This window comes from Agrilus planipennis, unplaced genomic scaffold, assembly GCF_000699045.2.
Source record: "Agrilus planipennis isolate EAB-ADULT unplaced genomic scaffold, Apla_2.0 scaffold161, whole genome shotgun sequence".
In the NCBI taxonomy this organism is placed as follows: Eukaryota; Metazoa; Arthropoda; class Insecta; order Coleoptera; family Buprestidae; genus Agrilus; species Agrilus planipennis.
Genome location: NW_020438889.1, coordinates 120042 through 146798, shown reverse-complemented (window position 1 = coordinate 146798; position 26757 = coordinate 120042). Strand labels below are relative to the sequence as shown.

At 34.7% G+C, this 26757-nt stretch overlaps 1 protein-coding gene across 3 annotated transcripts in view; it reads right to left on the bottom strand.

Annotated features, from left to right (window-relative positions):
• The window catches only part of LOC108737977 (neuroligin-1-like), a 280090-nt gene that overhangs the window by 222293 nt on the left and 31040 nt on the right, over positions 1–26757 (bottom strand). For 2 of the 3 annotated variants that reach the window (XM_025981832.1, XM_025981834.1), the window contains one exon: positions 10459–10507. The gene's annotated coding sequence lies outside the window, so the exon portion shown is untranslated. Of the gene's footprint in view, positions 1–10458; positions 10508–20486; positions 20644–26757 lie in introns of those variants that run through there. The other variant, XM_025981833.1, reaches the window with a different exon arrangement.

Below are 26757 nucleotides of genomic sequence, written 5' to 3'. Positions count from 1 at the left end.
TATATATATACATATATATAATCATCATTTTGACTTTCAAATTTAAACAGTTATTCAAATGCAAGGTGTAATTCTGTTGTTCGCTCAAAGCCGTTGGTTATCTCCATTTTTCGTTTCATATATGCAACGAAAGGAAACCGCAATACTTCTTTACGACTTGTTGTGGTCAGGCTCAAGAAAAGCAACGATTCCTACCCTATTTAATGGTTTGACCAATTGTGTAACACCCCCTTGAAGTATTTAATATTGTTCGTAATAAGTTGAATTAATTACCGGGTTGTCCCTTCTAGTGTGATTACGATATAGGGAATGGGTTATTAAGAGAGGGAAAGCATGACAAACAACATTAATTAAACAACCAGAGGGTAAAAAGTCTCTGCTGACAAGAAAGTGGTAAGCTAAAAAAATACTTTGTCGTACCTCTTGCTCCAGACAAGTTAATTAAAACGTTAATTATGTAACCTATTTCTGTGATGATTTTGTTTGATATTTGAAAGGTGTCATTCAGATATCCGGAAATTTTTAAAAATTGCGTTTAACATTATAAACTATATTTTTTGGAAAAGTAACTATATTCAAAATTCTTACTTATTATAGCTAAAGACATCAAATTGAAAATGATAGCAAAAGCAGTAATTACATCAAAGCTTTTTGTTTGCGTTTGCAAATAACTATGGTCATAAAAAAATTATTATCATAGGGTCGTCAGTTCTAAGACTGGTTGGACACGTAACTGCACTCTTTCCTATCCTGAGCTAAACTTCGCATTTCCCTAAAACTAGAACAGCCCACATCCTTAACTATTTGCGAATAGTAATCTAATCTAGGTCTACTTATACTCTTCCTAACTCCCGTTTCTACCTCTAATATGTCTCTGACTAGACCTTCATGCCTGAGAAGATGACCTACCAACCTATCTCGCCTATTTTTTATTGACTTCCATAGAGTCCTCTGCTCTCCTATTCTTTCTAATACCTCTTCATTTCTAACCCTTTCTACCCACGTTATCCTCATCATCCGCATATAACACCGCATTTCGAAGGTTTCTAACCTTTTCTTTTCCGCCGCGTCCACTGTCCATGTTTCGCACCCGTACAACGCCGTTCTCCAAACATACACCTTTAACAACCTTTTTCGAATTTCTAAATTAACCGTTCGCGAGCACAGAAGTGACTTCTTTTTATTAAAGGCGACACGACCCTGCGGTTGTACTGTCTTTAATGATGTTGATCGCATCTTCGATAAAAGAATAATAATAATTAATAAATGTTCTGCGACTACACGCAGTCGATAACGACGCGATACCAAGAATTTTCGTAAATCAAAAAGTTGACGGGTTCATCAATATGAACACAATTACGAAGTTTCAGTTTGTAGGTTAGTAATTAGGTTAAAAATAGGGCCACGTACCGGGAATATCTTTAAAGAGCTCTAATTAGCCGAGGTGCACAAACGTTTTGTAATTATAAACGTAAATTGATGCTATGCAAATGAAAAAGTCTAGAAAACTACTCCAATTACATGCTGAAATGGAGTTCACTGACGCAGTCGATACCAGACACAACATTAAAATTCAATTTTCTAACAAGATAAGCTTAAAATGAACTCGAATTACCGTACGAAGTATTAGTTTAAATTTTTAGCATAAGCATAAAACGTAAGTGCATATAAAAACTAATGAAAATTCAAAATTATACTCATATAGTCCTGAAACAAAAATTAATAGAGTGCGCAAACAATTGTTTTAAATAAAGATTCTCGTGAAAAATAAGATATCCCCATGTTCTTTAGCAAATTATTAAATAGTATTCTTTGAAAATGGCGAGGTAGATTATGAGTAAAAATACTCTAGCACACTTAATGGGTCATCGATTGAGCCACTATGAACCTTTGTAATTGTTTATAGCGTCATACCCATTTAGACAGCACAATAGTCATAGCAGTATTAGCATCTAGCAAGGAGGCGTTAGAGATAGCTTTAAATAAAATGGAAGCGGTATTGACAAAACAGTACTGTATGAAAATAAATAAAAGTAAAATAAATATACTGGTATACAAGGGAAGAAAAGGCAGGGAAAGAACGAATATAAAAATAGGAGACGAAGAACTAGAAGAAGTGACCGATTTAAGGTATCTAGGAAGTCAGATAAGTAAGGACGGAAGGAGTAGTACGGATATAAAGCAGAGGATAGCGCAGAGTCGAGTCGCCTTTAATAAAAAGAAGTCACTTCTATGCATGCGAACGATTAATTTAGAAATTCGAGAAAGGTGGTTAAAGGTGTATGTTTGGAGGGCTACGTTGTACGGGAACAAAACATAGACAGTGGGCGCGGCGGAAAAAAAAAGGTTGGAAGCGTTCGAAATATGGTGTTACAGACGAATGATGAGGATACCGTGGATAGAGAAGGTTAAAAATGAAAAGGTATTAGAAAAAATAGGAGAACAGAGGACTCTATGGAAGTGAATAAATAATAGGCGAAATAGGTTGGTAGGATACCTTCTCTGGCATAAAAGTTTAGTCAGAGACATATTAGAGGCAGAAACGGGAATTAGGAAGAGTCTAGGTAGACCTAGATTAGATTACTGTTCGCTAATAATTAAGGATGTAGATTGTTCTAGTTTCAAGGAAATGCGAAGATTAGCTCAGGATAGAAAAGAGTGAAGGTGCCTGTCCAGTGTCCAACCAGTGATGATGAATAGTTATTTATAATTTATAAATTTCGTCTATGATTGAAAAAATTGTTGCAATTGTTGTATCTATTGGCTTGAAAACGATATAAATGAAAAATGCAGATACAATACCTACAGGAAATTGTAGTTGTACCTTCCTTATTTCAAAAATTTTTCGGCTGAAGTGAATCTAAAATAATTTGCGCAGATTATGGTAAAGTTCCCTATTTGTTTTTACTTTGACAGTTCCTTTTTTAATGATTGTAAAAAAAATAAAATTTATACTGTATCAATACAAAACTATTATATAAGTCGGTTATTTAGCTAATTGATTTTATTTGTACATTTAGCAATGTCATTCATTCTCGAACATTCGGCTTTTGAAAAATGTATTTAATTATTACGTTACATTAGGCGGAAATTGAAATTTAGTTGTTGTCATTACACTGGAAAAATAATTCATTCGATTGGGGCTGTGCAAAATGTCATGTACGGATTTTTCTGATTTATGATCCGCCGTTAATGACGCTATCAAAATCAAGAGCTGCTACAATATTTGTTTGCTGATATCGATTCGAATTCGTGAATAATGAGCGCTTTCGGCGTCAATGACAAATATTAATTCGCAAGTTTCAGATTCAAATGCAGTTCAGATCTATCGTTGTATTTATTCAAATCAAATTGGATGATCGTTATCTTACATAAAATGAATGCGGTCTCAAATGGAAACCCTTCATTGGTTCGATTCTTTTAGATTTAACAAATGGCCAAACTAAAATCAAGGAAAAGCGATAGCTATCGATATTTTTCAGCAGGCAATTGCCAGGATTCCCAATAGAGTCATCTTCTCTATTCAAAATAAAATAGGGAACAAGTTCTGTCCATTTACAGGATGAATCATTATGGAGTCAATTTAAAGTAAGGATAATATAGAAGAAGGAAAAACATTGAGAATATGCGAGATACATTGAGAAGGTGTGATACGAAACTGTATTTTGTAAATAGAATTTCCTACATACAGTACACTATTTTGTTTGTAATGATTTCACGTCTTAACTACTCAAGCAATCATCATGAAATATTTTGTATACATATTGTCAGGGGCAGAGAAAAGGACATGGGGCAGCTTTTATCCAGAAAAAATATTGTTCCCGAGGGATACAAAAATTATTTTTATGTGGTCGTCGATGATATTTGATACGTAGTGAAGACATCAACGCGAACGAAGCCGTAGGTAAAACCTAGTGTTCCATAAACCTATTTCATTTTTCGTACGCCCGTATGACCCAACAATCGTTAGTACCTCCAACTGATATGAATACTATGACAAAAGATATTTCTTGTCTATTATTTTTCGTGTACAATTAACCCGTTTAGTACAGCTTGAGACTCGTGATTGATGAACTAATTAAAGGATAGAGGATATCTTTCCCTATCATTGATATCCAGAATGTTATCGTTTAATGGACAATTTTAATTGATAATCGCCATTATTTTTACGTGGTGGGCCCCTAAATACGTCGTTATTATCATCATTCGCCGGTTTGGGCCCAACCAATAGAAACGATAGCAGCAAGTGTCTATCAGTTCTGTGATCCAGATTCAGTCAAATTTAAAAGTGTTTCCAATTGAAACAAAATTACAAACTGTACAGTTAGCTCTGTTTATTTTAAAATATACTTACTTTTTGATTTAGTAAGATATATAGGGTCAATTGAAAAGTCCCCGGCCTGACACATAGATGGCGGCACCAGAACTAAATCCATATGATTTTCAGTTAGTCCTAACCTTCAAAAGACGCGTCTATAAATTTGACGTCTGTCGGATCATTAGTTTGTGAATTATAGCATTTTTAGTGAAGCAACTTTTGTTATTGTGAAAAAAATGGATAAAAAGGAATTTCGCGTGTTGATAAAATATTGCTTTTTGAAGGGAAAAAATACAGTTGAAGCAAAAACTTGGCTTGATAACGAATTTCCGGACACTGCCCCAGGAAAATCAACCATCAAGGATTGGTTGCTAAGTTTAGACGTGGTGAAATGAGCACCGAAGACGGTGAACGCAGTGGACGCCCAAAAGAGGCTGTTACGGACGAAAACATTAAAAAAATCCACAAAATGATTTTGAATGACCGTAAATTGAAATTGAATGAAATAGCAGACACTCTACAGATATCAACGGAACGTATACATCACATCATTCACGAATATTTGGGTATGAGAAAGCTCTGTGCAAAGTGGGTGCCGCGCGAGCTCACTTTTGACCAAAAACAACGACGAGTTGATGATTCAGAGCAGTGTTTGAAGAGGATCACGCGTAATAAACCCGAGTTTTTGCGTCGATATGTGACAATGGATGAAACATGGCTCCATCATTTTTCACGAAATCCAATCGACAGTCATCGGAGTGGACTGCACACGATGAACCCGCTCCAAAGCGTGCAAAAACACAACAGTCGGCTGGCAAGGTTATGGCGTCTGTATTTTGGGATGCGCGTGGAATAATTTTCATTGACTACCTTGAAAAAGGAAGGACCATCAACAGCGACTATTACATAGCGTTATTGGACCGTTTAAAGGACGAAATCGCCGAGAAACGACCGCATTTGCAGAAAAAGAAAGTCCTGCTTCACCAAGACAATGCACCGTCTCACAAGTCAGTGAAAACGATGGCAAAAATTCATGAATTGGGCTTCGAATTGCTTCCGCATCCACCGTATTCTCCAGATCTGGCCCCCAGCGACCACTTCCTGTTCTCAGATCTCAAAAGAATGCTCGTTGGGAAAAAATTTTCGTCGAATGAAGAGGTGATCGCCGAAACTGAGGCCTATTTTGAAGCAAAGGACAAATCGTACTACAAAAATGGTATCGAAAAGTTAGAGGATCGCTATAATCAGTGTGTCACCCTTGAAGGGAATTATGTTGAATAAAAAAAAACGAATTTTGCAAAAAAAATGTGTTTTACTATTTTAGGCCGGGGACTTTTCAATTGACCTGTTATAATAGGTTAGCCAGGAGTTCCTTATCTATAATCAGGACCAACCTATATTATATCTGTTGCATATGGGCTCGGTTCAACATTGAGGATAATAATACTGTTGAGTCACGGAACCCAATGGGCGGATGTTTATGGTTTCGGGCGACAAACCAGGAGCAGTGATTAACCTGAACTCGCAATATTCACACGTTTTTTTTTGCACAAGTTAAGTTTAGTTTGTGGAGTAAAATTCTTTTGTATTGAGTGAAAAGTTGTGAATAAATGAAATTGTTCAATCTACCCAAGTTTCTCCTCTATACGTGTTGGTCCTTCGAGAAACAAAAAACGAAAAAGAAAAATTTCAAAATATTGTGCAAAATCCTCACGACACCAAACAAATACTCATGTGTTTATTTAGTGCATTAGTTATGTAAAGAATGGAGTTGTGTCTTTGCCTACCATCGATAAAAGTGTCTCCAACTGAAATAAAATTGCAGACTGTATAGTTACCTCTGTTTATTGTAAAATGTATTTGATTTTTGATGTAGGAAGACATATAATAGGTTAGCTAGAAGTTCCTTATCTATGACCACAGGATCAACCTATTTGATATCTGTTGCCTATGGCTAGGACCCAAAATGCAGGATAATATTTATGTATGTAATAGATAGAATGTGGAAGATGCTGAATGATGAAATTGTGGTCCCGATTTCGACAGTTTACACATTCTAGTTTTAATAATAAAGTCGTATAGAAAAACGTTGTTATTTGAACCGTTGTCTGTTGGTTAAAGTGCTACATTCTTAATGTAGGAATTCAGGTCAGAATGCGGATAAGAAAAATTCAATCAGCCGTTTCTTAACGTCATTAAACGTTCGCTGCGAAGATTTCTTATCGGGACATGATCCGAAGCAATGCAGCATCCCTTCTAGCTTTTAATGAACTCGTGCATTCACAATAAAATCAATATTTGATTCGCATGTGCCAAGTTCGTGGAGTGGAGACTTACAAACAAGTGCTCTCACAAGATTGCTTTTAGAAGCACTTGCGAAAATACTTGTCGATCTTGAAAATTGCAACTTTTTCACGTTCAGCAGCAACAGTAATAGAAGGTAAAAAGTAGCTTTTATTCACGTTAGAGACAATAAGATAATGCCATTACTCCGTATTGAAAGAAACCGAGTAAGAATTGAAAGGTGTACCTACATATCAGGATCAAAATCCGTCAATGAACACAGCTGACAATAGATAACGACGGCTGCTAATCGTGGTCGATCAAAAACAACCACTTCTAGCCGTGGCCGTCAGCGGACTTTGATCTTAACATAGGTCATCATCATAAGGTCGTCAGTCCTAAGACTGGTTGGACACGCACCTTCACTTTTTCCTATCCTGAGTTAATCTTCGCATTTCCTTAAAAATAGAACAACCCACATCCTTAACTATTTGCGAACAGTAATCTAATGTAGGTTTACATCTACCCCTCCCAACTCCCGTTTCTGCCAGCAATATGTGTCTCAGACTAGCCCTTCATGTCTGAGAAGGTGTACTACCAACCTATCTCGCCTATTTCTTATTTAATTCGATTTTCTAAAACGCGTTAAGACAGCAGGTAAAAGTTGGCCTGTGTTCTGTCGCAGCTGCCTACAGCGCGATGATGAGATCCAAAAAGATCGAAATCGCGATCCGCGTCTGGCAGTTTCGACAGAATACAGACCTCTTCGAATTATTTTATTCGATTATGGTAACGTGCCTATCACGTTGAGATTAGCTACGCCGGGATTCGTTTCAGTAAGTAGATATCCATAATAAATAAATGGACCTTGTTGGAGCATACGTAATCCTAAAATGTAGCATCGTACTACAGATGGCGTTTACCGCGCCATTTGTGGTATTTTCTAATTCCATAGAGTCCTCTGTTCTCCTATTCTTTCTACTGTCTCTTCATTTCTAACCTTCCCTGTCCACGGTATCCTCATCATTCGTCTATAACACCACATTTCGAACGCTTCTAACCTTTTATTTTCCGTCGCGCCCACCGTCTATGTTTCGCACCCGTACCTATACAATGTGTTTCGTTTTCATCGACCGTTAGTAGAAACACACTTCAGAAGGTTTATTGGACATTGACTAACTTTTAATTCTGGTTTACACGAGAGGTAATCGTCATTTATTGAACGCTTTTCAAGCCCTTAATAAACAATTTTAGGGTTCACATGTACTATTCTCATGTAAAATCCCACATTCGCGTCGGATCCTAATATATATCTACTAAATTATCACAGAAAGCAAAGTTGATTTTCGTCAACAACTTAATCTCTCGATTTTCCGGTCTTTCAGTGGCAACGTTTTCCTTTATTTTCTACGTAACCAGAAAGTAATATAAAATATACTGTTCTTAATTGGTAATCGGACCGTTTTATTGCCGCTGAGACGTCTTTAAAAAGCTCGTTAATTTTATTGCATAGGTAGGCGCGACTACAGTTCACAATCTGAGATGCCAATCTAATCCGTCGAAATTGATCGAAACCCCAGTCAGTCACGGTTGCTCCCTCCGTGAGAATTTACCAGAGCAACAGGTTGTAACACGTAGGTAGCAGAGGTGGACTCCTCATCTAAAATTGTTTCGGGTTTAGATTGAGCTCTGGTAAATAATTCAACGCCAATGCTCTTCAAACTCAGCTCGGGAAACACACGTCAATTTATTTTTCTTATCAAACCACTTTATGAAATATCCATTAACCTGGGAGATTTCTTTCAATTGATATCGCTTTTGAATTTTTCTTTAGATTAGAAGTTACTCTCAGACGTTTATTAAAAATAATAAATGGCACCAGTATCAAAGTAACTTTGTTAAAAAGAAAGGTTATCAAAAAATCTATTGAATTTTAGTACCTACAAGTTTCTGAAAAGTCATTTTATAATTTCCTGAAGGAAATAATATTACTTTGGCACCTTTTGTACAATATCTATTTATATCCTTCAAGGGAGATAAACGGCAATAAATTAGATAAGGTGAACGTCAAACGGCGTCGCTACTTTCGTTTTAAAAGCTTCTTTAAAAACCCTCCCTCAAAGAATAACACAAAAAATAATAGGTTCAAATCCCCTTCTAACAAAAAAAGGACATGGAGTTCAACTCCTGCGCTCGCTTTTTAAATAAGAATGGAATAACTATCATAACGTAAGAAGTTGCTTGTTATTTAAGATTGAGCTACCACAAAAGAAAAATGTTAGATGAATAGATCCACGCACTTTTTTATTTCCCGCAATTTTTTTTCTCATCACAGCGAACTCATACGCAGATAAATGCATTTTTCAACGTCCCTAATCTTGAATTTTAAGAAAAATTGCAAAACGTCGAATGTTATTAAGTTTATTATTACTGAAACATTATCCTATATATTCACACAAATTTTGTTACATGCAAATGACAATTTTCTTTTTATCACGTATTCATTATACATACCCGTAGGAAAAATTTCCATTCTATTTCCATTAAAAAAATGCCATTTAATTACCACTGATAATAATTAATGGTAATAAATGGAGAATTGCCAATGGGATGAATGGAATTTCCACTAGAATTCTAGTGGAAATCCCATTCCCGAACTCAATGGGATTTCCATTGCTGAACGCAATGGCATTACCATTGCGTTCCATTGGAACTTCATCAGCATGCTTTTTTCCATAATCCATATTATTTTGTTGAGAATTTGGTTCTTCAGGTACCTGAACCAAGGCACGTGCCTGGATGTCTGGCTCTTCATCATTGTGTTTAGATTTTTTTTCACTTGCTTCTGATAAAACTACATCACTCTCACAGATGACTTCGGCCTCCTCTATATTCTGGCATGGTTCAAAATCATCAAACAATGCTTCTAATGTAGGCTTTTTCACTTGTCTAGGGGTTGTTTAATAAAAGGCTCCGGGTAGTTGAATACATATATAATAAACATAATAATGAATATAAACAGCAAACAGCAAAACGAGTAACAAACAGGAACTAAATATATACAACTTATATACAATATTCAATGTATCGCGTCTTCCAAAATACATACGTCTTCGTGTAATCACCATAAATACGTCTTCCGTCTTTTTTGAGCAAAAATGCTCAACGTCTAAATGAAATATACCGTTTTAATCAAACATCTTACCACCTTGCTTGTCTCTCACTCTACTGCCGTGGTGGTCCCTCACGTACCCCCAACATGCACGCATAGGTAAAACTAGATTATTGATTTTCCACCACCTAATTGGCAATATCACTACTCTTGCACCTGGGCAAGCAAAAACTGTATCGAAAAAGGCTAATAGTATATGTGGCCAGGAATTATATTGTAAATGGAAACAATTATTTTTCCATTTATGCCAAATGGGTTTGAATGGAATTTACAAATTTTCCGTTGATTCCCATTGAAGTTCAATGGAAATTTTTCCTACGGGTAGCTTTCAGATACTTATAATTTTTGGTTGGTTTTAAACGAAAAAGGTGAAGTTGACCTGTCTATTTATGATTTTTCTTAATCTGCGAACCAAAGTCAACGCGGGACTCTTTTTTTATGTGTTTTTTTTACATTTTTCCCTCTGCGCTCATATTGCATTGCATTATTTTTTATAATTATTATTCTAACAATTAGATAAATTTCAGTGGAAATATTTCGATCATGTTTTATCATCTTCGTTTAAAATAAAACATTTATGTAAATACCATTACTTGATTAAAATACGTAATCACTATAACATAAAATACCTTCTGTAAACTACTAACAATATTTTCAAAACAATAAATGTGATTGATGAACTTACCAAAATGTATTACAGTGCTTATTCGACACCACTTGAAACCGAGGAGGCCCTAGAACAAAAAAAATATATATATAAGGATTTTATAAACGAGTTTCCAGATAATTCATCAAACTACTCCAACACTACAATCCCAAAAAGATGCCAAAAGGCTCAATTACTTCGCCAAAACGTTATAAATTTTTAAACAGGTATTGAGAAATGGTGAAATTCAGAATTAGTCATCACTTCTGATTATAATATAAAAACCGATACTGTTTTCAAAACACTAACGTCAACACTAAGTTAGCTGCTTTGTAATTTTTTCAATAAGAAATAATAAATAAGTACAATTCAAGAACATTATTACTCTAACTAGACAAGAATTATATTTAATGGCAAATCCTCAACAAATGATGAAAAACTTGTCGATCAGCAATTCGAACATAGTAGCTTTCATGAACACGGAATAGGTTGTTTCCATAAATCCTGGACGAAACCGAAGTTGCTTCGCAAAAGCAAGTTGATACAGTCAATTTTCGGGCAGAATATGTCACCTAATGGCAAATGCAGCTAACTGTTGTATGTCAAGTATTTGTCAAAGGTTTTACAAAGATATCTACATGTCGAACTGAATCTACGACGCACCTAACATCTATAAACATTACCGATGATTACCGATGAAGAACTTAATGTTCCTTTTTAATTTTGTTCACGTACATATCAACTGCGTCGAAGAAGACAAGCAGATTCTTTCGTAAGTCCGTGTCAAAACATTTAAAATACAACTTTTACCAGAAAACATCTGTCTGCCGATAACTTCATGTTGTACATTAAATACATCAGAAAGACTAATGTGCTACAAACATTGTACATGAATGGAGTAGTTTTTTGATCTTCGAGACAGTCCTAAATTACGCCCAACAAGAAAATAAAATCACGTAGTGTGTGAACAACTTTTTCCAAATGATTTATTCTTTTCCGAAGTATGTAGTAGGTACAACAAAAATTCCTCTTCGAAGCTAAAGACTTTAACGAGTTTGAAACTAAAAAGTTCCGAGAGGTTCGAAACGAGAAATATCGTTGAAGTTCTGGTCTAAAACCACTTCTTGCTTGCAACTCAAATAAATCTTGTTCCTGCTGTTGCTGACTTCATCCTCCTTTTTGAACGTCACAGATCACGTATAGAGCCGTTTAGTGCAATTTCCTTCCGATACCACCATTCACTTACACTTAGGCGGTATCTCGTACTTTCTAATCTTAGGTCGTCGATAACAAATGATCAAAAAGTTTTATTAAAATAATGAATACCCCAACGGAATACGTGATTACTGTGCATACATCTTTTCAAAACTTAATCTAATAGTGATGAATTATTTGCTAATTTGTTGGTTCTATTATTTCCTTCATCCATTCTATTCCTTTTCGCGATCCTCTGCCTTTAACACGTTGCATACTGTCAAAATTTTTTTCGCCTTACCTTCTTATAATAGGTTACCCGAGTCGAAAAATTGGGACTCATTTTATCCTCAAATGAACTATTTAGACTCATTTTTTCCTCATTTAGACGTTTTTAATCTCAGATACCTCAATAAGTTTTCATAAGACTCATCACATTGGATTCTAAAAAGTCTCATTTTATTCTCAATGTCTGCAATCCTATGGCAATAGTCCTCAATTTAACCTCAACAAGAAAAGAATGAGACTTTTTGAAGACAAAATGAGGTTTCCTAAATAATCTTTACTCCTCAAAAGTCTCATTTTGTCCTGATACGGGAAAACCGCGGATAAAATGAGACTTTTGAGTCTTGTAGTTTGAAATATCCCTAAAAATTCTATTGAGATCAAATGAGGACAAAATGAGTCCCAATTTTTTGACTCGGGTAGTAGGATGCCTTTTTTGGGCATGAAGGGTTAATCAGAGACATATTAGGAACATAAAGAGAAATAGAGGTAGATTGATTAGATTTGTGTTCATAAACACTTTAGCTTAAAATAGGAAAGAATAGAGGTGCGTATACAACTAGTCTTAAGACTGACGACCTTTTGATGATGTTCTTGTCACATTTCGTAAATTCGTATGTAGCTTCCATCTCTATTCTTTCTGCTCTATCCCTAACCTCTTCAAATATATTTCTCTCACAAAACCAGTATAGTTTTTTGTTTGATAATAAATTAAGAGAAATGAAATATGTAATTGTGTCTGCTTAGAACGCTTTCTAATGTATTACATATCCCGTCTAATTAAAAGTCCATTTAATTACATAATCAATAACGATAATTATTCTAATACAGTTTAAATTATTATTTAGCTAAAGTTTTATTTCTCATTATTAACATTTGTATATAGCATACTCACTCCTAATATCATCATCCTAAAGTCGTCAGTCCTAAGACTGGTTGGACACGCACCTCCATTCTTTCCTATCCTGAACTAATCTTCGCATTTCCCTAAAACTAGAACTAATCTAATCTAGGTCTACCTACACCACTCCTAACTCTCGTTTCCGCCTGCAATGTGTCTCTGACTAGCCTTTCATGCCTGAAAAGGTGTTCTACCAACCTATCTCGTCTATTTTTTATTGATTTCCATAGAGTCCTCTGTTCTCCTTTTCTTTCTAATACCTCTTCATTTCGAACCTTCCCTATCCACGGTATCCTCATCATTCGTAGGTAACACCACATTTTGAAGGCTTCTAGACTTTTCACCGTGCCCACCGTCCATGTTTCGCACCCTTACAGCGCCGCACTCCAAATTTACACCTTTAACAATCTTTTTCGAATTTCTAAATTAATCGTTCGCGATCATAGAAGTGACTTCTTTTTATTGAAGTCGACTCGACCCTGCGCTACCCTCTGCTTTATATCCCTACTACTCCTTCCATTCGGACTTATATCCTTATATACTAACTTAAAATGGCCTAGTTAATCCTAGACAAGCAAAGTTTATCCTGAAGTCGTTTTGGGCAGTTAACTAATTTTTTTTTTTTTGAAGAATTCTATAGACAATAAAATCATAAAGTGGTCAATTGGATAAATTTTTCTACCTACGTATAGATATGTATGGCATTTTCTTCGTACATTTAGTTATTCTTTTAGAGTAAGTAAGTAAGCTTTTCTTGAAGTCAGGATAAGTTAAAGCGTGTAGACATGCTATGAAAATGTTTCTTATGTATATATATATTATACGTATACATATTGCATGTACTCTACAACGTACACATTGGAAAACGCTGTGTGTTTGACGTAGGTTATGATCACTCTGGGTCTGGATACGAGTAGAATAAATAAATTTATCTCGCGTATTTGAAAAATGTGACTTCGTTGACCAAGCCCGAGGAAAACTGAATGAAATTACGAAAAATAGTCTGGCTTCACTGCCTGTGGGCCTATGTATATTCTGTTTGGTTGTAGCTTCATTCTTTCGCCTTTTGACTTGTTCAAGTATTTTTTTAACGTAGGTTTGGTATAATATTCCACATTTATTACAAAATCCGATTTTAATTAAGTACAAACTTGGGGATTAAATTATATGTTGACAAATACTTAAATGGACACATTTGCCATTATTTCGTTCTTAAATGATTTTCGGATCTTAATTAGAAATCCACTGGCTTACCGATAATCAGAAACGACCTTTTTGAACCTAGTGATGAAATTTCAAATGTTTGCATACTTTTGAGGGAGGTTTTCAGATATCTTTGAAATTTTCTTCAACGTACAGTAATTATTTATGGTATTTGTGTTACAAGGTGTGAATACAATATTGTACGTAGTTTACAGCTTCGTACGTAAAAAATCGTTTTTATGATAGATTTAGGTATAAATATATATGCCTAAAAGCATGAATTTGTTGTCCCTTGTTTACTTTAAGGGACCCTTTCAAAACATGTTTTTATATCCCTAAGTACGATTTTTAGATCTGGGTCAGGAGTTTATATATTACATGTGAATTCCAGCAGATATTAGAAACAATAGAAATTCGGATACCCCAAAATAATGAAGGGAATTACAAATTCATTTTTCACCCCTTAAATTTTATAATCAGGAAGGCTACCCTGTTAAATTTCAAATCAAGTCCTCCAAATGATAACTTGAGTTTCACGAAGTACAAAATCCATACAGAAAATTATATTCCTAGTGAAGTGAGTTTTTAATTAATCATAACCCAAAGCCACTTAGGAATATATAATTCAACATGGGTCGATGTTATTATTTCGCGCCATTTAAGTATCTAATTTCAAAATCTGATTTTATTATTGTTCTGAGACCTATGCACTTAAAGTGCCGTGTTTACGTTGTAAAGTTACTAAGCAATGGCGATACCTATTTGTGTGCAAGATGAAGGAAGATCGATTGACTGCCTCCTATTTTAGTTTACGTTGGCTACAACGTTAGAAAAGTATATAAAATGATGTATGACTAAATTGAAACTTTCACAGGGATTTACAAAAAGAGCTGCTGCTTCATATGTCATCATCGGTTAAAAAATTCATTAAAAAAATGTAGAAAATTAACAGAACAGTTCGCATCTATGATAGAAACGAATGGATGGACAATTGAAAGTGTTTAAACGAAGCATGCAGCTGAAATTTAATCCTTTAATCCATCCTTACGAAACAACTGACCAAGGCCGTAACTAGCAAGGGGGTTATCGCGTTAAAAACAATTTTCAAACACTTTCACAAATAATTAAAAAAATAATCATTATAAGCTTAACTCTGCAGCCGATGCAGGCACTGCTACTAGTACGTGTCGATTTTTACTTCGATCTAGCTTTACTTCGATTAGCAAGTTGTACCGGAATAGGCGTAAATAATTTAAAATAATGATTAAAACTCGTGAGTTTTTCTACTTTGAGTATCAATGACAATACCCCTAATCGATGATTGTATGGAACAATTAAAAGATAGGCTTATAGATCATAAAGATATTTTGTCGACGTTAAACTCCCTACTTCCATTAGTTTGCTGTGAGTGTGATCCCCTACAGATTTTGACAGTTTAGCCATAGATATGTGAGAAAAATAATGTACATTTACAACAACTACCAGCGGAGTTTGATTTGTGGAAACATTATTGGTCGAGACAAGACAAAGTAAATCGTCCATCATGCGCGGTTGAAACTTTGGGAGATTGCAATCCCGGTTTCTATCCTAATATATTTCAATTATTAAAGATATTTGCTACTCTACCAGTGACAACGTGCACACCAGAGCGTTCATTTTTAACTCTAGGAAGAGTCAAAATATATTTACGTAACTCTTGTGGACAAAACCGACTTTCTGGATTAGCATTAGTGTGTATTCGCCGTGATATTGATGAAATACTTAATATTTTTGCTTAACTTAATCCTTTGATTTCACTAATCCATTTTCTACAATAATATGTAATAATTAGTATTAATCATTCATTATTCACCTTTTTTGTTTTTATTAATACAATTCCTGGCATAGTAAATTTGAATTTTATAATTCAAAAAAAGTTAACTCCAAACTTCATCCTTTTGAGCAAAACTCCACCCGAAAAATATTTCTAGCTACTGCCATGCAATTGACAATTCTAAAACGAAACGCCTAACCGTTTTAAGTTCGATTAATATATACTGTGGAAAATGTAAAACTGAGTCACATTATTGTCGACCCTAGTCTGATCCTGATTTTACCTGCCGTTCCTTAAATCTCCAAGTTTGATAAATGGTACTTAAGTTACGGGCAACAAAAAGTTTTTATGTAAAAATCTTCGTATCTCATCACCTTCAGTGGATGAGAAGGGTTGTTTAAACCAAGTTGAAGGGTACAGGTGTTAGTTAGTTATTCATTTACAGTAATCATATGTCATATGAAGTCGATTTTCAGTGTAATATTAATTATGCGAAAAACCTCCGAGATTGTATATATCAAACAAGTTAATCTGGAATAAATCATTGTGTGCAAACAAAATTAAGACCTCCATTCGCCTCTACAAACTAATGTAAGCCACTACAAGAAGAAAATCACGAAAACTCCAATCCTGAAGAAACCATATACTACTGAGGATATCCGAATATTAACAAACTGCGGTATCATCTTTTGAAAAACACTACGTGAAAACTCGTTTTCATACGAATAATAAAGCAATGCAAGTCCAATAATAAATACAATTTAAATTTTCTAAGTTACATTACGCTTTATTCAAAAGATTTTGAGAATTCTATTGGTTCAGGGCAGTTTTCCATATTACAATGGGGACGTGTGGATTGGAACCAATTCATTTAAAATTGAGGGGTTTGTTTTTTTTTTTTTTCGAAAAACGCTCCAAACATATCTTTTTTTTGGCAGCAGTTTATTTATTGGTATATTCATGTATACAGAGTGGTCAAAAAATAAGCCACTAATGGAAACATATTACGTATTACATTTTTGAATTCTGTATCGAAATTTTAACTGTGTTCCAACAGGATGGAGCAAATCCACACTATTCTCGAATAGTAAGAGATTATCTTAATAATATTTTCCCAAATAGATAGATCAGAAGGAAAGGCGTTTTCTAATAGGTCTCTAGACGTTACTACGCTAAATTTTTATCTATAGGGTTATCGGAAATCTAAAGTCTACAAAAATAAACCGAACAATATTGAAAAATTGAAGAACAGAATTAGAGCTGAAATACAACAAATCCAATCATAAAGCTTAACTAATTGTTACGAGACTTTTAAGATCGGTTTGTCTATTGCCAGGAAGCTAATAGCCTGCAAATTTAACATTTAATTAAACAGTTTGTTGTTCTACTGTGTAATAAATTTCGAAAAAACAAACCCCTCAATTCTAAATGTGTTTGATCCAACCTACGCCTTTGACTTCCCAAATTAGAAGAAATCATTCGTAAATTTATCGATAACTGTTGACATTAGGTATAGGACCATACTGAATCTGCTGGTATATTTGGTTTCTCAGCATTTCGTAATTTTCTTAATAACTGTAGATGTAGAACATAGTACATGAAGCACAGTTCAAATTCAATACAGAACTTAAAAATGTAATAAAAATAGGTGCTTCCATTTGAAAAAATAAGGTCGGTCGTAGTCTCTTATTTTTGGGCCACCCTGTATACAAAAATTTACCATGAAAAATCCGCTGCCAAAAATAAAGACCGACATGACTGAGGATTTTTCCAAAAAAGAAACCTCTGAATTTTAGTTGAATTAGTTCCAACCCATGCGTCCTCACTGTCTATTCCATCCGTTCACCAAATTATGTATTTTCTCTCGTGCGACATTAAAAGAAAAAATCCCGACAATGAAATGTGTAATTTCTAGGTTTAGTGAACGTTTTGCTTTAGCTGCGTAGTTTATATGTGATATGGCCTTTTCAAAAAAGCGGAAATGCGATCTCATTTTACTATAAAGCTAATTAACAATAGCCATAATGATGGCGTAATTATACAAATACATTCAAAATTACCTGTACCTTGGTTCTTATTTAAGTGAAAAAAAAAATACTTTGTTAAGTAATCTTTCTGAATAGCACTGGAAACTGATGATTTTTGGATTTTGAATTACCCTTACCTTAGTTTCAAATTTTAAGGATGTATGTTAATTAAGTAAATACCGTATATTTTTTAATTACTGGGTTAATTGTATTAAGAAGATGTGCTTCAAAGGCTACCATTTGCACTGGATTACAAGCTTCATTATTTTGCAGGATTATGGGAGATTAGATCCTGGTGTTTCAAATTAATTTTAATTTGATACCTTTTGGCATTCCCGAGATAAATAATCTTGAAGGACACACAGTTAACGAAGTGATTTTATAAGGGTTGGGTTTCTATTCTGAGATACAGAATTCTAAAAAAAGAAAAATAAATGGAGATAAAATTCAATTTTTGTGAAAAACCCGGACTAAATTCAATGTTGTGCTCGTTGAAGGATAATATATTGNGTTAGTCCTAACCTTCAAAAGACGCGTCTATAAATTTGACGGCTGTCGGATCATTAGTTTGTGAATTATAGCATTTTTAGTGAAGCAACTTTTGTTATTGTGAAAAAAATGGATAAAAAGGAATTTCGCGTGTTGATAGCAATTGAAGAAAGACGATGTGTATTAATGTCAATTTAGCCATCAACGGTATGTTTCTCATCAAAATAGAATGCCTCTTTTTAGTTATGTTTCTATTCTGAGATACAGAATTCTAAAAAAAGAAAAATAAATGGAGATAAAATTCAATTTTTGTGAAAAACCCGGACTAAATTCAATGTTGTGCTCGTTGAAGGATAATATATTGGTAAGGAAAGATAATACTAGGCTTCCCTTTTTCGTGTTTCCTGCTATTTCATGAACTTTTTAACCTACTCTCGTAGATTTCACTCATTCAGAAGTAATTCCCTGTTTATAAAACAACGAGACTCCTATCAAAATATGTGAAGTAGTTCTATGGCTTTAGAAAATTAAAGTAAAGGAATTAAAACACTTGTTCAATTATTTCTCTGACGATCGTTTCGGTGTTTAAACCATTTTCAAAGAGTACACAAAAATTTGCAAATTTATAACTATTTTAAATTGTTTTAATACCTTTACTTTAATTTTATAAAAATATTTCACCAAGTGCCAAGCGAATCTACAATTTCTATGGCTTTATATCACATGGAGAGACAAGCATTTTACAAAGGTGTCATGTCCTCTGTTTACAAATATTTACGCAGAAATCTGCCAATGGTGTATTTTTTCTTCTAGGTATAAGACAATATATTCATAAATCGATTATTTCATAAAAATTCACCTTCACAGGGGTGACACAAGCTAATTTACCCGAGTTCATCTTGTGTATACGTAGACTTGCAATACATAAATATTTACAAACACGTGATACAGATCACATTGCCCTTATCATATTAAATTAAAATCACGTTTGCTTTTCCTCTAATTAATCCACAAAATCTAAATTAATTAGAACTCAAAATGTATTAGTTTCAATATTCAAGCTCACTCCTTGAGGAAAAAATCATTACTGGTACGTTTTACAATTGTAATTAATTAGAAGTTACAGTTAAATAACTCTTCATAAAGTTACTTAAGTCTTCATTAAAAAAAAAAAGTTAATAAATAATTAAAAATGTCAGTATTGTGAGTACTCCCTAATACGAAAGTACGTATCCCTGCCTACAACTTCTAACCTTGGTTATCTGCAATGGTATCAAAATTAATCAGTTTCTTATTATTAGTATTATTCTATCTAAAATCCGTTTAAACAAAAACTATATAATGTAGCATTTTGTATCAAAATGACCAAAATTAATTTTTATCAAACATAAATTCCTTTCTTGGACCCAAGCGGCGGCATTGTTCGAACAACAACCCGAAAACTTCCTGTTTATTTAGAATGAGGGTTTTATGTTTCTATATATTTCATTTTATGATAGTTCTATACATATAAGCTGGCCCAGTAACAAAGCTAGATTAAATAATAAAATGTTTTACTATCCTAATTTCGTTTAGGGTTGCTATAAAATGTTAAAGTAAATAAAAACTTATGGAAAATATATTAGTAGCAATTATTCAGGTGAAGGCTTAATACTGGATAAATTATTCAAAAACGTTAACTAATAAATACGCCAATAAATTCTTATTTTATTATATTTTTATGTACTTCCAGTAAAATGTTTATGTACGAAAATTTGAAAGACAACTCCATTTACTTCTGTATTCGTACTATTTTAAATTTTAAATTAAATGAAATATCATCAAAATAACTATAACTAAGTTTTAATAACTAAAATGATATTAATAAAGTGAATAATGTAAACTGAAAGAAAGTGAAATCGATTTGTTGAAAATGAAGAAACTTTTATTAATTTATTTTATTACTTCAACCATCAGATAATACAAGTATTGTTTCCGATAATTGTTTATTAAATGTTTTTACTCTTAACCTTAACAACTTCTTCAGAATGTTTTTCATGTTTCAAAGGTTTCGTAAGTAGATGAATGTGTTATTATTATTTGGAGCATTCTCTATTATTATATTTTGTAACAATTTCTCTAATTCGAATGTTAACAGCCTCAAGATAAAACTTACCAAATTTCTATGTTATTCAGTGTACCACCTAAAACTCGAAATTTTGACTAAAAATCTCAAAAACGACGGAGCGCAATACCGATGTGAACATTCTTACGGAAACGGGCGACTTGAAGTTAACAGTTCGTCGCGATGTTTCAAACTTCCCGCCGGCAGACGTCGCCTGCTACGATAGTGCTCAACGACGGAATTCCTTGACTACTGCAGAGCCCGGGCTGGACCAGGATGCTGAGTGTGCCACACATCCTTTTGTCGTTGTTCATGCGCAAGGGATCAATCGATATTATCAACTACCTTTAAGTTACCAGATGGATTCCGAAAACACACTTGAAATCTTATAAAGCATTAAGACGTAAAAATTGGATTCGTTTTTGCTTTTACTTATTTTGCCGAACAATTCAGACCAGGAATGAGTACGTATAACCGTTACGTTAAAAGCTCGTATACGTTTCAAACCATTTTATAACACTTCCAATTTTTACACACGAAACAACAGTTTTTTATACACGCTTTTATGGGGCTTATTCTGCATCATCTTCTTGTTTTTATGACTTACACGGGAATTTCGCGTTAGGGATTCTAAGAAGTGCGTAGACTAAATATTTCTTTAACACGTTTACGGTACAACGCTCAATATTATTTTATATATAGCAATTGAAGAAAGACGATGTGTATTAATGTCAATTTAGCCATCAACGGTATGTTTCTCATCAAAATAGAATGCCTCTTTTTAGTTATGCACCCTTGAGCCGTGCGGCCCATCGCCCCGCACTCCTTAATGAACATACAATGCTGAGACGTCTAATTTGATATAGGTACACATATACACTAGTGACAAGTTAGAACGGAGCACAAGGATATTGGATTACACAAAATCACCAAAGAGCGGCATCATCTTATGAAAAATATAATATGGTAAAGGAATCCATGTCCGACGGTTTCCACAGATCACTGACCAAAAGGTTATGTTATGCAAGGTATACTTGTCCATCACGTAGACCGCTACGCCGTGGATTCAGATTGAATCTTAGTGGACCTACTTAATCAAAAAGACATTTTCAAATATCAATGGACCCACAAATACTGGTGCATAAATATCTACAGATGCCGTTCAGGGCATTGTCTGTAGTTGTTCCTATTTCTATATAGCCAAATTTAAATAGAATCGTGCATGAGGTTTACCTAAAGGTTTAGACCATTGCTCAGCATTCGGTTCGATTTTGGGCCCGTCTGTCTCGGTCCAAGTTTTTCTGTGGGTTCCTTGGATGATTTGGGCAAATGCTGAGACAGTAATATTCCACAGATAATCCTTCATTCTCTTCTCTCTTCATTTCGTCCGTCTCATCTTTCTCACCCGAACCACCGCCCACCCATTCCAACGATTCCTGAAAGGAGGCTGAAGAGGGTCTTCCACCAGCATTAGTGGCTGGTGGGAATGAAACACCCACAAGTGTTTTTTTTTTAGCATGAGATTTAGGAACACAATTTCCAGATACTAATATTGTTAAAAATCTGAGCAACCAATCTTAAACTAGAGGGAAGAATACTTTAGATACCATATGGTATCCAAAGTATTTCGGATTTTACTCCTTTTGTGATTGTTAACAATGCGGTTTACATCGAAGACAACACATTATTACAATGTGAACTATTTCGCAAGGGTAAAGTTAACTAATCTGTTCAGGTGTTTGTGGATAGTTGTTGGAAATTTTCCATCACAATAACTCGACAGGGCAGTTAAACTAGCCCCTGTGGATTTGTTTAAACAAGCTCGTTCAATCCGCATACCTCGGTGCAATTTTCGCGTTGTGGGAATCGTTTTTCATCTGTCGCTCTACACGAATTTGCGCATGGTATACAGTGATTTGGCATCGAATTTGCTTAGCTAAAAGCCTGCATAGAGTGATCTATGATTCATAGTTAGTTGCGCAAACAAAATGTAATTTGTATGCAGAATATAATTAAATGAGTCATTTAACTAGCGTTTAAATTACGTCAATTAAAAAATACTGCTTTGGCCAGTCAATAAACTTTACAAGGAAGGTAATATAATTTAAACAATGTCATGCCCGAGATAAAAATGTTCAGTCTCTCAGAGTCTCTAAAAGAGTCTCCGTCTCTCATCGAGTCTCTCTGATGTCGCTGAGAGAGACTGTCGAGAGACTGTCAAAAAAACTGTTTAGCGTCTCTGAACGAGAGACTCGAGTCGCTCATAGAGAGATCCTCATTTCGTATCCAGTCTCTGAACGAAAGACTCAAATCTCTGAACGAGAGACTCGAATCTCTCAATAAGTGGTGTCTCGATAGACATGGTTAAAATTTTCTAAGTTCAACATATTTCAGAGATGCCAGTCTTACTACGAGAGACTCGAGTCTCTTAATTTTTCAGTTTTATTTATTCAGTCTCTCTGTGAAAGACTCGAATCTCTGAATTAACAATTTTATCGTTCGAATTTCTCATACAGAGGCTGTGAGAGATCCATAAGAACACCTAGGCAATAACTGAGAGACTGTGAAAGACTGCGAGAGACGCTCTCAGAGATGCTGAAAGACTATGGAAGATTCTGAGAGACTGGAGAGAGACTGAAAACTTTTGTTTAGGGTAACTACGATGGAAATTACTTTCTTCGAATGAATAATTTCCAACAGCACAGTGAATGCCACATCTATACAAAAAACTATATATATTAAAAAGTGTTCGACAAGGCCCATAAGGCTATCGACTTAAACTAAGTGGCATGGCGTAGAGGTTTAGACCATTGTATAGCATTGGAAGATATTAAAAATTAGGGAAAAGCATATTTATCGATTCACGTATGTGCATATAAAAACAAATAGTATATTTGGAGTTTGGGCGTCCCTTTTTCTAATCGACCATTAACTAACGTTGGAGGTTTTCCCCAATTTCTGCTAGAAGGAGAATGCAAGTAAACGGATTTTCGGAACTGTCGCGTTTGTGTCTGCTCTCAATTTACAAGATTCCAGTAACTTAAAAGTGCACCGATTTCGGAATTTAATTTATCTTAGTAAATCGACATTTAATCTCTGGGATTCGTGTCACCAGACTAAAATAAGTACGAAAGGAAATCAATTTCCACTGTCTGTGGAAATTTCCAGTTTTTCTGAAAACTACGGAAATTGAAGCACGGCGATAACATCCAACACCACGGGTAGATTAAAATTAATATAATAGCACCATATATACGTACATTGATTTACATACTTAATTGAGTAAAAAATTTTACAATTATACTGGAAGTCAATAAAAAATAGGCGAGATAGGTTGGTAGGACACTTTCTCAGGCATGAAGGTCTAGTCAGAGACATGTTAGAGGCAGAAACAGGAGTTATGAGGAGTAGAGGTAGACCTAGGTTATATTACTATTCGCAAATAGTTAAAAGGATGTGAGTTGTTCTAGTTTTAGGGAAATGCGAAGATTAGTTCAGGATAGGAATGAGTGGAGGTACGTATCCAACCAGTCTTAGGCCTGACGATCTTATGACGATGATACTGGAAATAATAATACACATGTAAATATAGTTTGCAATGACACAGTAGCGCACACAGAATTTCGGATAAAGGGTACACGAAAGAAATATATGTCTAAACATATTAAACCTTTCCCTAATGTCAAGTATGTACAGCAGTGCTTGGTACAAAACTGAAACTTTTAACACAAAACATCCACATTCTTTTCTGTAGTGCAATGAGTACTGGTTTCGAGTTTCAATGTTAACATAAAATTAACGAAGTTGGATTCTCGAAAAGTGTTGAAATTCCTGCAGTTGAATTGAAACTATAAGAACATCGTACGAGCATACTGCCAAGCTTCTACGTCACGTTTCTGCTAAATTAGTGGTTGTATTTCTGGACCCAAGCCTCATACTGCCTGGGAGTTAGAATTGCGTTTAATCAGAAATAATTAGTTATTTAGTGAGTACGTAGCCCGAGAGGAAATATAAATTCGCATTTTACTCTCAAATAGAGTGGGTAGTAATTCCTATTTCTCAAGCATTTCCACAAAAGCTCACAAAATAAAACAATAAAGTAAACCTTGTAACTAAGAGTAGGTATACCTAGTGATATATTTACTTTAATTTAATTTCACTATTCGTACATATATCCTGTTAATAATACGCAATGTATGTACTTGGTTCTGACATGTTCACTTCGGAATTCTTTAGCCAAAATAAAAAGTTCTGTATGACTAGATCCACTGGGGGAAGGGGTACGGTTGTTAAATAATATTATCGAATCATATTTATATATAAAAAAAGGTGTTTGTAGTCTTTGTGGACTTAAAAATGGCATTTGATGCGGTAGACAGGGGGGAAATAAGTAAAAATGTTACGGAAGGGTAAAATTGAAGAAGAGTTAATTGCTGCAGGGGCTGTAAGATAAAGTGGTAGGGAGACAAGGGCATTTTCGATAGAAAAACGTGTAAGACAAAGTTGTAATTTGAGTACACAACTGTTTAATATTCTATACCTAAGTGATTTAAAAAAAGAGATTAGTAAAGTAAGGGAGGGTAGGGTAGTGTAGATAGAAAGAAAATAAAAACCTTATCGTGTGCTGACGATGATATTGCGTTAATAGTCACGAATCATGGTGCATTGAATGATATGATGTTAGCGTTCGGAAGATACTTAAGAAAGAAGTGTTTGGAGTTGAATGTTGCCCGAGATAAAAATGTTCAGTCTCTCAGAGTCTCGACTCGAGTCTCCGTCTCCCATCGAGTCTCTCTGATGTCGCTGAGAGAGACTGTCGAGAGACTGTCAAAAAAACTATTTAGCGTCTCTGAACGAGAGACTCGAGTCGCTCATAGAGAGATCCTCATTTCGTATTCAGTCTCTGAACGAAAGACTCAAATCTCTGAACGAGAGACTCGAATCTCTCAATAAGTGGTGTCTCGATAGACATGGTTAAAATTTTCTAAGTTCAACATATTTCAGAGATGCCAGTCTTACTACGAGAGACTCGAGTCTCTTAATTTTTCAGTTTTATTTATTCAGTCTCTCTGTGAAAGACTCGAATCTCTGAATTAACAATTTTATCGTTCGAGTCTCTCATACAGAGACTTTGAGAGATCCATAAAAACACCTAGACAATAACTGAGAGACTGTGAAAGACTGTGGGAGTCGCTCTCAGGGACGCTGAAAGACTCTGGGAGACTGGAAAGAGGCCGAAAATTTTTGTCTAGGGTCCTTAACTATTTGTAAACAGTAATCTAATCTAGGTCTACCTATACTCCTGTTTCTGATTTTTTAGAATTATTCATTTATTCCACGTATAATAGGTTTTCTGTAGTTTGGGTTTGTACCAGCTCAATCACAAATTATTTAGTTCTTCATTAGCTATTGACATGGACGATTTGTTACAGTCTTGCTATATATCTATATATTTCATTTCCGCCGCTAGAGACAGGAATGAAAATGTCAGAATTCGACATTTGCATTTTTTTACTAATCTATCGCATAAATTGTCATCAACAATTATTTCCGCGATTACTTGGATAGTCTACTAATTTAATACATAATACATACACTGTGGTAAACACGTCATCTGTAAAGATTGGTCGTTTCTGATTGTGGGATCAATAATATTTCACAAGATCCTTTTCAATTAAAAGTATCAATTTGTAAGACTGAACAAACAGCGCAGATAAATGCGTGATAAGGCACGCATGGGTACCTGGATTTCAAAAGAACATTGTTGATATCCGGAATTGTTGTTGTTCCGAATACGTACTAACATGAATGGCTGAACGTTGATATTATAAGTGCATTAGCGTTCGGAAGATACTTAAGAAAGAAGTGTTTGGAGTTCAATGTTAGTAAGGCTAAGTACATGGAATTTGGGGAAGTAAGAGGTAGAGAGGGTAAAGAAAAAACAGTGATTAGTTGGAAAAGGCAAGAGATAGAAGAAGTTAAAGAATACACCTACACAGGACATATTATACGAGAGAACAACAAGGATAAAATACATGTAGAAACGCAACTGCCGAAAACAAACGCTTTGTTAGGAAGTACAAGGGTCAATTGAAAAGTCCCCGGCCTGACACATAGATGGCGGCACCAGAACTAAATCCATATGATTTTCAGTTAGTCCTAACCTTCAAAAGACGCGTCTATAAATTTGACGGCTGTCGGATCATTAGTTTGTGAATTATAGCATTTTTAGTGAAGCAACTTTTGTTATTGTGAAAAAAATGGATAAAAAGGAATTTCGCGTGTTGATAAAATATTGCTTTTTGAAGGGAAAAAATACAGT